Source organism: Somniosus microcephalus, chromosome 3, assembly GCF_052327205.1.
Source record: "Somniosus microcephalus isolate GS21.2 chromosome 3, FLI_Smic_1.0, whole genome shotgun sequence".
Taxonomy (NCBI): domain Eukaryota; kingdom Metazoa; phylum Chordata; class Chondrichthyes; order Squaliformes; family Somniosidae; genus Somniosus; species Somniosus microcephalus.
The window spans coordinates 139,624,820-139,638,882 of NC_140989.1; the positions used below are offsets into that span (position 1 = coordinate 139,624,820).

The 14,063-nt window shown below is 42.7% G+C and overlaps 1 protein-coding gene across 1 annotated transcript in view; it reads right to left on the reverse strand.

Annotated features, from left to right (window-relative positions):
* The window catches only part of slx4ip (SLX4 interacting protein), a 645,261-nt gene that overhangs the window by 620,574 nt on the left and 10,624 nt on the right, over positions 1 to 14,063 (reverse strand). The window lies entirely within an intron of this gene.

A 14,063-nucleotide genomic window follows, 5' to 3' on the forward strand; every position in this document is an offset into this window, starting at 1 on the left:
AGTGGAAACAACCACTCAGCATCTACCCTGTCAATCCCCCTCAGAATCTCATATGTTTCAATGAGATCACCTCTCATTCTTCTAAACTCCAGAGTATAGGCCCAATCTACTCAATCTCTCCTCATAGGACAACCCTCTCATCCCAGGGCTCAATCTAGCGAATCTTCGAGGCACTGCCTCTAAAGGCATGTATGTCCTTTCTCAGCAAAGACCAAAACTATGCACAGTACTCCAGGTGTGGTCTCACCAAAGCCCAGTACAATTGTAGTAAGACTTCCTTACTCTTGTACTGAAACCCCCTTGCAATACAGGCCGACATGCCATTTGTTCCTAATTGCTTGCTGTACCCGCACGCTAACTTTGTGTTTCCTATACGAGGACACCTAAATCTCTCTGAACACTAACATTTAAAAGTTTCTCCTCAGCTTACTTTCCCACCTAGCTTTGTGTCATCAGCAAACTTGGATACATTGCACTCAGTCCCTTCATCCAAGTCATTAATATAGATTGTAAACAGCCGAGGCCCAAGCACTAATCCTTGCGGCACCCCACTAATTACAGCCTGCCAACCGGAAAATGACCGTTTATCCCTACTCTCTGTTTTCTGTCCGTTAACCAATCCTGTATCCATCCATGCTAATATATTATCCCCAACCCCATGAGCCCGTATCTTGCGTAGCAACCTTTTATGTGGCACCTTATAGAATGCCTTTTGCAAATGCAAATATACTATATCCACTGGTTCCCCTTTCTGTACCCCGTTAGTTACATCCTCAAAAAACTCTAGTAAATTTGTTAAACACAATTTCACTTTCATAAAACCATGTTGACTCTGTCTAATCAGATTATGATTTTCTAAGTGCCCTGTTATCACTTCCTATATAATGGATTCCAGCATTTTCCCGATGACTGAGGTCAGGCTAACTTGGCTGTAATTCCCCATTTTCTCTCTCCCTCCTTTCTTGAATAGCGGGGTTACATTTGCTACCTTCCAATCCGCTGGAACTGTTCTAGAATCTAGGGAATAACAAAACTGGCAGAACCATTCCTTTAACACACAATATTACCTCCTACCAGTGAAATGTTGTTCAGAGACCAACCCTTCCTTCTGCCTAAAGAGCGAGGTGCCAGGAGGCAGCATGCAGATATTGTATAATTTCTACTGTATGCAAGATCAGATCAATGCCAGGGCATGTTGCGGGGTTCCTGCCACCAAGAAGGAGCGTTGTGCGAGGATGGAAAATCTCAGCAGTGCTGCAGCCCCAGAGGAGGCAACAAGGGATCTTAAAAAGACAGAAGTGCCCTGTAGATCGGATAAAGCCACCCACTGAAGGACTCAGCCTAGACCAAAGCCACCAGCAGATAAATGTTTGGGGCTGACTGGAAGAAGTAGAGGCCATTACAAAGTCCACTCCCTTTATGGGGGTGTGGGGAGGCTTCAAGAACGTTATTACCACTTCCCAGGGCATACTGCCACCCTCCATATAACAGCCCTAGGAAATATCAGTAAATGGGGTGGAGGGGAATCCTCTGGGGACACGAGCCCTGCCCCCACCGTCATTTACATGTGATGGGTGTTGAAGTAGTAGCCAGTGGTGACCTTAGTGAGGGAAGGATAGAGAAATTTTGGATAGGTCAGTGAGGTGGTGGTAGGCCTCACTGCCCGAATTTTCCCTCATTCCCTACTGCAATTTTGCCCAGTTTTGGGTGGGATTGTGCAGAAAGAATTCCCCCCTAAATGTCTGACGTCACCTTGCATTACTTCCATTGCAGCACTGTGCAATAGCATACTTTTGACCAGGAAACCTACGTGCATACATAGGAACATAAGTAGGCCCTTCAGCCCCTCGAGCCTGTTCGCCTTTCAATGAGATCATGAATGATCTGCGACCTAACCCCATAAACCCACTTTTGGCCCATATACCTTAATAACTTTGGTTAACAAAATGCTATCTCAGATTTAAAATTAACAATTGATCTAGCAGCAATTGCAGTTTGCGGAAGAGAGTTCCAAATTTCTACCATCCTTTGTGTAGAAGTGTTTCCTAATTGCACTCCTAAAAGGTCTGGCTCAAATCTTTAGACTATGGCCCCTAGTCCTAGAATCCCCAACCAGCAGAAATAGTTTCTCTATACCTACCCTAACTGTTCCCCTTAATACCTTGAAAACTTCGATCAGATCACCTCTTCACCTTCTAAATTATAGGCAACACAACCCTAATTTGTGTAATCTCTCCTCGTAACTTAACCTTTGAAGTCCGGGTATCATTCTGGTAAACCTACGCTGTACTCCCTCCAAGGCCAATATATCCTTCCCAAGGTGTGGTGCCCAGGACTGCTCACAGTACTCCAGGTGTGGTCTAACTAGGGCTTTGTACAGCTGCAGCATAACTTGTACCCCCTTGTATTCTAGTCCTCTAGGTATAAGGCCAGCATTCCATTAGCCTTTTCGGTTATTTTCTGTACCTACTCATGACATTTTAATGATCTATGTACCTGGACCTCCAAGTCTCTTTGGACCCCCACTGTTTTTAGCTTTTCACCATTTAGAAAGTACCCGGTTCTATCCTTTTTAGGTCCAAAGTGGATGACCTCACATTTGTCTACATTGAAATCCATTTGCCACAGTTTTGCCCATTCACTTAATCTATCAATATCCCTTTGTAATTTTATACTTTGATCTACACTGCCTACAACGCCACCAATAAATTTGGATATATGACTGTCTATTGCCAGCACCCAAGTCGTTAATAAATACTGTGAATAGTTGAGGGCTCAACACAGATCCCTGCAGGACTCCACGAGTCACATCATACATGTATAGGTTTTGAATTAATTCATGTGCTTATGCAAAATAATGAAGGTAAGCTGCTTTAAACAGTAATGACTATCATATGGCACTGCTATGCTCTAAAATGTCAATTATTACATCAGAAGAAAGTTGCAATTGAATATTTGTTTTTACATAGCACATCATTGAAACGCCTCAAAATGCTTCACACAATTAATTACTTTTTGAAGTTTAATGACGGTTATTATGTAGGCAAACACTAGTCATGTTGCATCAGTGAGATGAATAACCAGTTATTATTTTTTTGGTGGTGTTAGTTGAGAAAGAACTCCCAGCACTTCAAACAGTACCATGGGATCTTTAACATCCACCTGAACAGGTAAATAGATCTGTTTGACTTCTCATCTGAAGCACAGCACCTCCATCAATGCAGCACTACCCCAGTGCTGCACTGAGCTGTCAGCCTAGATTATGAACTGAAGTCCTGGTGTCGAACTCTAAAGCACAACAATTTGAATTAGAGGTGTGACGGCTACGAACTGAACCAAGCTAACGTTCCTGCTAGTAGAATGTCAGATACTTCAGGGGTCTTCAAATGGTGGACTGTGGCCAACTTCAGAGCTCGGAACCGACTGCACAATACTTTTGACATGAAAGGTAGTGTGAATACGGGCCTATTAATCAACTTTTATCCCACCCATGGAGTTATTTCACTTCTAGCTGGCCAATCATCACTGTCAATCATCACTCACTTCAGTGAGCAATAATTGACATTGATGATTGACCAGCCAGAAGTGAAAAACCTCTGTGGGCAGGACAAAAGTTGATTATGTTGTCTGTGGTAAACTACTTTGAATAGAGCTAAGTGGACAGTTCTGTGATCACTGATCTGCTTTTATTCAGGAATGTTAAATGAGGAAATGAGGAAATTTAAAGCAATATTGCTTGAATTAGCAAATCTAACCAAGTTTGTTCATTTCCATGCAAAATTAAAAGAAAAAGATGTGATTAGTTGTGCTATGGATTTTTTTGTCTATAAATTTATAATACAAATGGAACACAACTGTTGATATAATACTGTTAATAGTTATCCCAGACCTTAGTATGGTTGATGATTGACCCAAGTGGACAGTGGCTGAATATAATTGGGAACCCCTGTTGTATAGAACTGCTGTTGTACATTATTTTTGGACTGCTGGTTCACATACACCTCTAGTTCGTATCTATTCAAATTTATATACCTTGGACTGCAAACTTATTAGTGATTCTAGTTGAACGGAATCCTGCACATATTCGAGTTTTTTTTAAAAAGGAAGCAAGGATATCAGAGAGTAAGAGGTGCTAAACAAAGGTCAAATTCTTCTAAAATTAGTTACATTACATATTTTTGCATAAGGAATATTGCCTGCAGAACATTATAAATAAATGCAGCTCAAGTGCTCCCTCTTCTGGGTTACAGTACCTACAGTCTCAACGAATATACATTAAGCAGAATCCCGATCAGTGACATGGTACCATGCCTTGATCTCAGCAAAGATTTGATAAAGAATAAAAGTACATTTGAAAAACAATTTAGACAAAACGTTGATTTTAAAAGGAAGGGGCAAGTATAGAGAAGTGCTTCTTCCCAAAACCCCTTCCCCTCTTCTGAAAGCAGTGACTGCTGTTAATGTACAGTTCTACGGATGTTGGCCGTCTTCCAGTACTTTGTGAGCCATGACAGGTTGGTGTGTTCGTCAACTGTGGGACCATCACAGCGGAGTCTAATCCCGTCCTTACCAACATCCACATACACTTTCTAGCAACTGGATCACTAGACAGCAAATAGAAGCAGTAATCCTGGTATATAGATGCTATATACTGTTGAAGTTAGACTAATGAGTTGTAATGCCGGAGCTGTGTATAGATAACCAGGCTTTCTTTTCATGACAAACACATCAGCTGAGACTGCTTGGTTGCTGAACTCAATATGAAAAAAACATTTATCAAGCACTGGAAGAGGTATCTGTACCAAATAGAAATAACTGGATCTGCATATGGTGGACCTTCACTTGAGAATCAGATTGAGTAACAATAGATTGATAACTGGATTCGTCAATAATATTCTGTGGACAACCAGAATCAACAGCAGCTTGAATTGTGACCAATGTTCCCTCTAATTATTTTTTCATGTGCTGTTCCTGTAAATTTGCTGCATGGTCATGCATGCACGGTATCTCTTCCAGCTGCAGCAGCTGGTGAACGGGCTGCACGGGACCTCGTGATTGATGCGCGGCCGCACACCCTAGGAGGAACATTGATTGGGACCCCTTGAATATATATAGCGCGAATAAGTAGAGTATAAGTTCACTATAGTAAACCCTGCTTACAACAAACTCCCGGTTTTAACGATCCCAACACCAAGAACAAATTTTTTCTAATGGTAATCAGTTCTACTTCACTTCAGCAGTATCTACTCAGACTAACCCAGTTACAACGATGGAATTCAAACTGAGGCTAATTGTAGTGCAACCTATTGTAGTGCAAATCCAGCATAACGTATGCATTCGTTGCCTGATAAGACATCTGATAGAGAGGAATGCGATACACTGGGTATTTTGGAAAGAAAAATGACAGAAAATTGAATTTGAGGAAAACCAAGCCCCTACTTGAGCAACTATGAGAGATGAGGACATTACTGAATCATTGGCACTGAGTCGGGGAAAGGATGAGAAAACTTCTGGTGACGAGGTCATGGAAGGTACAGAACCAGTTATCCCTTTGCTAGAGGAGTTCGGAAAGGCAATCGCAAGTGTGCGAAACTTCAGTCATTACCTGGAACTGAGGATCTGTTTGGACTGGGTAACAAGATAGAAACAGCATGCATTGAGAATAGCATGAATAATATGAAGCAATCTACACTGTATATGTAGTTTCTTCATTTTCTGATGCAGCAAAAATCACCAAACTTTACTATAGCGAACACCCTGATATAACAATCTTTTGTGCCGGTGCCGAGGGGGGTTGCTATAGTGAACTTCAACTGTATGGGTCATCTCCGGCCCTGCATAAAGTAGGTACTGTTTCAGTTACTTGCTGTACAATGTAGAGTTTTGATTGACTATATTTTTCTGGATGTGTACCTGAGCCACCATTTCTCATTGGACGCTTTTGTAGACCTACAATTGGATAACTGACAACACCGGGAGAAAGCATTTCATTTCCTGTATGCATGACATTTATTGCGCTTTGCTGGACAATCATCAATATGAGGATAATTTCCACCGTAGTAGTAACACATATGATTAGAGCAGACCTGGCTTGACTGTGGTTTCGCTTAGCACAACAGTTTACACTTAATGGCCCAGTAATTCCGGGCACAACGCGTGAGTAAGGACGGGGTACTCACGCGTGTGCCCGGAGGAATTGCCGGTTTTCAGCATGCACAGCGCATGCGCTGAAAACCGGCATTTCCTGTCCTCTGACCCAAGGGGTTAAGAGGCAGAACGCGCGCGACTGCACAGGCAGCGCGTGCGCAGTAAAATTCCTTTTTTTCCCCCCTCCCAGAGTTGCGCGCGTGTAAAGGCCTCCAGTCTTTATGCGTGGAAAAACAAGACGTAAGTATTTCGTTTTTCAGGTAAGTGGGCTTTTAGTACAATGTAGAATTTTTTTTCCCCACAGGTTTGTTATTTTTAAAGAATTTACAGGATGGTAAGTTTAGTTTTAGACCCTATTTTTTAAAAATTAATTTTTTTCAAAAAATTGATTAATTGTTTAGAACATTTTTTAAAACTTATTTATAGTTAATATAATCAGTGGGATGTTTTTTTAAATTTTATTTAAAGTTAAAGTAGTGTTTTGGCAGCCCATACTTTTCATGAGTTTGACAGCTCTTACTGTCAAACTCATGAATGAGTTTCCCCTCCCCTGATTGGCTGCACAGTGCTCACCTGATCCCAGCCGGCACATCGCACTAACTACACCGCTGGATCAGGTAAGCACATCGCGCCGACATCTGAACCGGGCCAGTGACAGGAAATGCGAGCAGGCCCGGGCTTCAGATGTCGGCGCGCAGGGTGAGTGCAGATCGGGGGCTTGCACGCGCGGCAAGCTCCCGATCCTAATTTCAGGGCCAATGTTTATCCAGTCGATGAGAGACTTGTTGCTTAGCTTCCACATCTACTGCACAATATTTGGCAAGGCAGAATGCTGAAAGCTCATCTAAGGTATGTTCTCTCTCTAGGGCTCAACAGTGTAAAATTTGAGATAACAAGCCATATTTTGCGACCCCCACGGGTGCGTACAAGGTGCGCCCGTAGGGGCCGCATAAGTTCCGGGTTTAGGCATGCAAAGCGCATGCACTGTAACCCGGCACTTGCGATCTGTCAAAAGTTCTCTTGACAGATCCTCTGCATTCGCAGGAGATGGGCCTCTGCGGGTGGAGAGTGGTGCTATTTGCACAGCTTCCGCCTGCTGAATGCATGTCAAATTCTGACGCCTGGTAAAAGCAGGCGTAAGGCCTGCTTTTACCAGCATAAGAGTTTTTTAAAAAAATAGAAAAATAAAATGTTATCACTCATTTATAAATTTTATAAATAGTCTTCAATAAGGTAAGTTTATTTTTAGCCCAATAAAAACATTTAATTTTTTTTTCAAAAAATTAAATTTGTTTAAAAATATTAATTGAATAACATTTTAATTAATTTTAAATATGTAATTTAAAAAAATGTATTTCATGTGTTGGGTCTATTTTTTTTTTTTTTTTTAAAGTGATCCCCATTCAGGCTTATGGGAGTTCCATACGTACAGAACTGTCAAAAGTATGAATGGGGATTCCCTTCTTTTATTGGTTGGCCCACGTGATCCCAGGATCGCCTACGAACCGCTTGCGCAGACCCAGAGAGGCCCAGGAGCGCAAACCGCCATTCCTCCGGGGCCACCAGGTGCTTGTGTAGACATTTTGCAGGTCGGAGGCGTCCGCCCGCAGGTAGCCTCCAATCGCAAATGTTGGCCCAACGTCTTTCTATAATCTATGTCTTGATTTCCCAATTTACATCAGTGAAATTACATTTTGCGCTGGTTGATATAAGCATGTACAAAAAGCATCTACAGATTCATTCTTGTATTGTGCAGCTGTCTAAATGTGATTGAATATTTTCAGGAGGTAACCGGAGTCAATCAAATTGGTGAGACATAAAACTTTCTTTTCCAGAAGCCATGTTGAGAGTCTCTAATAACCCCTACTCTGTCCAGGTCATCATACAGGGTATCTCTAATGATCCCTTCTGTCAACTTTCCAATAATTGATGTTAAGCTAAAGTGTCTATAATTTCCTAGATCTCACTTAGTACCCTTTTTAAAAATTGGAACTGTATTAGCCTCCCTCAAATCTATGGGGACAGTCCTAGTCTTTGCTGAGCTATTAAATATACAAGCCGGGTGCTCACTTAACACATCCCCCATTTCTTTAAGCACCCTGGGGTGAATGCCATCAGGCCAAGCAGCCCCATCAGGTTTGAGACTCCTTATTCTATTCCAGACTATATGTGAGAATCGGCGGGAATCGCGGGCTGAGCGGCTGTATAAAGGCTCCAGAGTCCCAGGTAAGGCCTCAGTGCGAGAATCGGCAGGAATCGCAGGCTGAGCAGCTGTATAAAGGCTCCAGAGACCCAGGTAAGGCCTCAGTGCGAGAATCGGCGGGAATCGCGGGCTGAGCGGCTGTATAAAGGCTCCAGAGTCCCAGGTAAGGCCTCAGTGCGAGATTCGGCGGGAATCGCGGGCTGAGCGGCTGTATAAAGGATCCAGAGTCCCAGGTAAGGCTTACCAATCTCCAATCTTGGAACTCAGAGGGAAGGAGAGAGGTAGAAAGTAATCCAAGTGTGGCGTCACCAGAAAGCGGGTAAGTGATTGGTTGGTGAGTATTTCTCTCTTTTTTAAGCTTAAACTCTGTGGTTTATAGTTTCTAAGGTGCGATATTCATCATCTAGAATCGGGGCAGAGGGTATTTAAGAATAATATGAATAAATTTAATTAATTACATAAAATGGGAGATCAGGTGATGTGTTGCTGCTGCAATATGTGGGAGCTGGTGGACACCATTGATGCTCACGGTGATCACATTTGCAGTAAGTGTTGGCTGCTCGAGGAATTCCGGCTCCGTGTTGAAGAGCTGGAGTCCGAGCTTCAAACACTGAGACACATCAGGGAGAGGGAGAGTTACCTGGACTCTGTGTATCAGGAGGTAGTCACACCAATTAGATTCATTAATTCAGATGTAGTCCGTGGCCAGGGTCAGGATGGTGTGACTATGAGTGAGGCAGGTACGGGGATCCAGGAGGTAGTGTTGGAGGAGCCGCAGCCCTTGCTCTTGTCCAACAGGTTCGAGGCTCTTACTCCCTGTGAGGATGGGAACGGGGACTGCGGGGAGGATGAGCAACCTGGCCACAGCACCGTGGAATGAGGGGCCATTCAAGTGGGGGGGGAGATAAAAGAAATGTTGTAGTGGTAGGGGATAGTATCGTTAGGGGGATAGATAGAGTTCTTTGCAGCCAAGAGCGAGAGTCCCGAAGGCTGTGTTGCCTGCCCGGTGCCAGGGTTAAGGACATCTCCTCTGGGCTGGAGAGAAACTTGGAGTGGGAGAGGGAGGATCCAGTTGTCGTGGTCCATGTTGGTACCAACGACATAAATAGGACAAGGAAGGAGGTTCTGCTGAGCTAGTTTGAGCAGCTAGGGGCCAAATTAAAAAGCAGAACCACAAGGGTAATAATCTCTGGATTACTACCTGAGCCACGTGCAAATTTGGCTAGGGTAAATAAAATTAGAGAGTTAAATGCGTGGCTCAAAGACTGGTGTGGGAGAAATGGGTTTTGCTTCCTGGGACACTGGCATCAGTACTGGGACGGGAGAGAGCTGTTCCATTGGGACGGACTTCACTTGGCCAGTGCTGGGGCTAGAGTCCTGGCAAATCGAATAACTAGGGCTGTAGAGAGGGCTTTAAACTAATTTGTGGGGGGGAGGTTTTAAGAGAGCGAAAAATAAAAATGACAGCGGAGAAGGCAATAGAGCAAGGTAGCAGTGGGGGAATTAAAAACCAGAGCATGTCAGGAAGGGACAGAATGTATAATGATAAAGGTAAAGTAGTAAAAGCAGGAATAAATTGTCAGAAAACATATTTGAAAGTTCTTTATCTGAATGCACGCAGCATTCGTAACAAAATTGACGAGTTGACGGTACAAATAACTACACATGGGTATGATCTGGTGGCCATTACGGAAACATGGCTGCAAGATAATCATGACTGGGAACTAAACATACAAGGGTATTTGACAATTAGGAAGGACAGACAGGAAGGAAAGGGAGGTGGGGTTGCTATGTTAATCAAGGATGGAATCACTGCAATAGTCAGAAATGGTATTGGGTCAAAGGATCAGGATAGTGAAATAGTTTGGGTGGAGATAAGGAATAATAAGGGGAAAAAGTCACTAGTGGGCGTAGTCTATAGGCCTAACAGTTGCAACTCTGTTGGTCGGAGTATAAATCAGGAAATAGTTGGGGCTTGTAATAAGGGAACAGCTATAATCATGGGGGATTTTAACTTTCATATTGACTGGACTAATCAAATTGGGCATGGCAGCCTTGAGGAAGAGTTCATAGAGTGTATTAGGGACAGGTTCCTTGAGCAGTATGTAACTGAACCAACCAGGGGGCAGGCAATCTTAGATCTGGTCCTGTGTAATGAGACAGGATTAATAAAAAATGTCCTAGTAAAGGATCCCCTTGGGATGAGTGACCATAATATGGTTGAACTCCAAATTCAGTTTGAGGATGAGAGAGTTGGATCTCAAACCAGCGTACTAAGCTTAAATAAAGGAGACTATGAAGGTATGAGAGTAGAATTGACTAAAGTGGACTGGGAAAACAGATTAAAGTGTAAGACGGTACAAGAGCAGTGGTCTACATTCAAGGAGATATTTCACATCTTTCAAGGTAAATATATTCCACTGAGGAAAAAGGGGAATAAAAGAAAAGACAGCCATCCGTGGCTTAGTAAAGTAACAAAGGATAGTATCCGACTGAAAACAAGGGCATATAAAGTAGCCAAATCTAGTGGGAGGATAGAAGATTGGGAAGCATTTAAAAGCCAGCAAACAATAACTAAAAGATTAATTAAGAAAGGGAAGATAGATTATGAAAGTAAACTAGCAAAAAATATAAAAACAGATAGCAAGAGTTTCTACAGCTATATAAAAAGAAAAAGGGTGGCTAAAGTGAACGCTGGTCCCTTAGAGGATGGGACCGGGAAACTAGTGGTGGGGAACATGGAGATGGCAAAGACGCTGAACAAATATTTTGTATCAGTCTTTACAGTAGAGGACACTAAAAATATCCCAACACTGGACAAACAGGGGGCAATGGGGGGGGGGGGGGGGGGAGGAGCTAAACACGATTAAAAATCACTAAGGAGATGGTACTCAGTAAAATAATGGGACTCAAGGCGGATAAATCCCCCGGACCTGATGGCCTACATCCTAGGGTCTTGAGAGAAGTGGCGGTAGGGATTGTGGATGCATTGGTGATTATTTTCCAGAACTCCCTGGACTCAGGAAAGGTCCCGGCAGATTGGAAAACTGCTAATGTAACACCCTTATTTAAGAAGGGAAGTAGACAAAAAGCTGGAAACTATAGACCAGTTAGCCTAACATCTGTGGTTGGCAAAATGTTGGAGTCCATTATTAAGGAAACAGTAAGAGCATTTGGATAAACATAATTTAATAGGACAGAGTCAGCATGGTTTTATGAAGGGGAAGTCATGTTTGACAAATTTGCTCGAATTCTTTGAGGATGTAACATACAGGGTGGATAAAGGGGAACCAGTGGATGTAGTGTATTTGGACTTCCAAAAGGCATTTGACAAGGTTCCACACAAAAGATTACTGATCAAGATAAGAAATCACAGGATTGGGGGTAATATACTGGCATGGGTGGAAGATTGGCTATCTAACAGAAAACAAAGAGTTGGGATAAATGGTTCATTCTTGGGCTGGCAATCAGTAACTAGTGGTGTTCCGCAGTGGTCAGTGCTGGGACCCCAACTCTTTACAATCTATATTAACGATTTGGAGGAAGGGACCGAGTGCAACATATCCAAGTTTGCCGACGATACAAAGATGGGAAGGAAAGCAGTGAGTGAGGAGGACATAAAAAACCTGCAAAAGGACATAGACAGGCTAAGTGAGTGGGCAGAGATTTGGCAGATGCAATATAATGTTGGAAAGTGTGAGGTTATGCACTTTGGCAGAAAAAATCAAAGAGCAAGTTATTATCTAAATGGAGAGAAACTGCAAAGTGCTACAGTACAAAGGGATCTAGGGGTCCTGGTGCATGAAACACAAAAAGTTAGTATGCAGGTGATCAGGAAGGCCAATGGAATCTTGGCTTTTATTGCGAGGGGGATGGAGTATAAAAACAGGGAAGTCTTGCTGCAGTTATACAGGGTATTGGTGAGGCCACACCTGAAATACTGCGTGCAGTTTTGGTTTCCATATTTAAGAAAAGATATACTTGCTCTCGAGGCGGTTCAGAGAAGGTTCACTCGGTTGATTCCGGAGATGAGGGGGTTGACGTATGAGGAAAGGTTGAGTAGGTTAGGACTCTACTCATTGGAGTTCAGAAGAGTGAGAGGTGATCTTATCGAAACATATAAGATTGTGAGGGGGCTTGATCGGGTGGATGCGGTGAGGATGTTTCCACTGATGGGTGAGACTAGAACTAGGGGGCATAATCTAAGAATAAGGGGCTGCCCTTTCAAAACTGAGATGAGGAGAAACTTCTTCACTCAGAGGGTAGTAAATCTATGGAATTTGCTACCCCAGAGAGCTGCGGAAGCTGCAACATTAAATAAATTTAAAATGGAGATAGACAGTTTCCTAGCAAATAAGGGAATTAGGGGTTACGGGGAGAGGGCAGGGAAGTGGACGTGAGTCTAGATTCGGATCAGCCATGATCCTATTGAATGGCGGAGCAGGCCCGAGGGGCCGTATGGCCTACTCCTGCTCCTACTTCTTATGTTCTTATGTACAGCCACTTTGATATTCGCAACTTTAGTGCTAGCTGTACGTTGGGTTAATGGTAACTGAGCATCATCTAGCCTTATAATAGTCTGCACAATTTTCAGTATCAGAGAACATGCTGAATGTATCTTGGAAATGTTATCTTTCATAATGCAAAAGTAAAGCTCTTTTTCAAGTATTATGGCACACTTGCACCCATTTTAAAGGAACTGAAGTATGGATATTGTATAGGTTGAATGAGGAGGGTACATTAGGTAATATTGGGACCATAGTACTAGTAAAACTGTATTGTTACTTAGACAGATAAAGATATATGGGATACAATGGATCTATGGTTATTGACTCATTCTGGACATACACAGGCCTCCAAACATCAAAAGGTACAGAAGTTAATTAGGCATATCCATACCCCCTGAACTCATCCTAATTCCCTAAAATTATCCACAAACCTCTTATTAATATTCTTAAAGCAGTCTTTCATTGCTAAAATGTCATGTTTGTTTTTCTACATACTGGTTATTTATTTGCAGTGATAGTCCTCGATTCTATCAGGAAAGGATGAACAGCGTGGGTCTCTTTTCTCTTGACAAGAGGAGGCTGAGGGGTGACCTAATAGAGGTCTTTAAAATTATGAAAAGTTTTGATAGAGTAGACACAGAGAGAATGTTTCCACTTGTGGGGAAGAGCAAAACTAGAACAACAAAAATAGAAGATAGTCACCAAGAAATCAAATAGAGAATTCAGAAGAAACTTCTTTACCCAGAGAGTGGTGAGAATGTGGAACTCATTACCACAGGGGGTAGTTGAGGTGAATAGTATAGATACATTTAAGGGGAGGCTAGATAAGCATACAAGGGAGAAGGGAATAAAGGGTTATGCTGATAAAGTTAGATGAGGAAGGATGGGAGGAGGCTCGAGTGGAGCATAAACGCCGGCATGGACTGGTTGGACCGAATGGCCTGTTTCTGTGCTATACATTCTACGTAATTCTGATCAGCTACACAAAATCTCACACTAGTTTTAGCAGTGATTCCCTCCCCCCCCCCCCAACCCCCTCACCGAATAGCTGGCAACATTGTTTGGTCTCAAACATGAAGAATTGCCAGTTGGGGGACTTGCTAGGCGGTTAGTAGAGCCTGTGGAACTATAATCCAGGATGAGTTATTTTGTTTAGCAGAAGAACTAATGGCAGAAAAGAGTTTAGCAAAACAACTGCAATCATT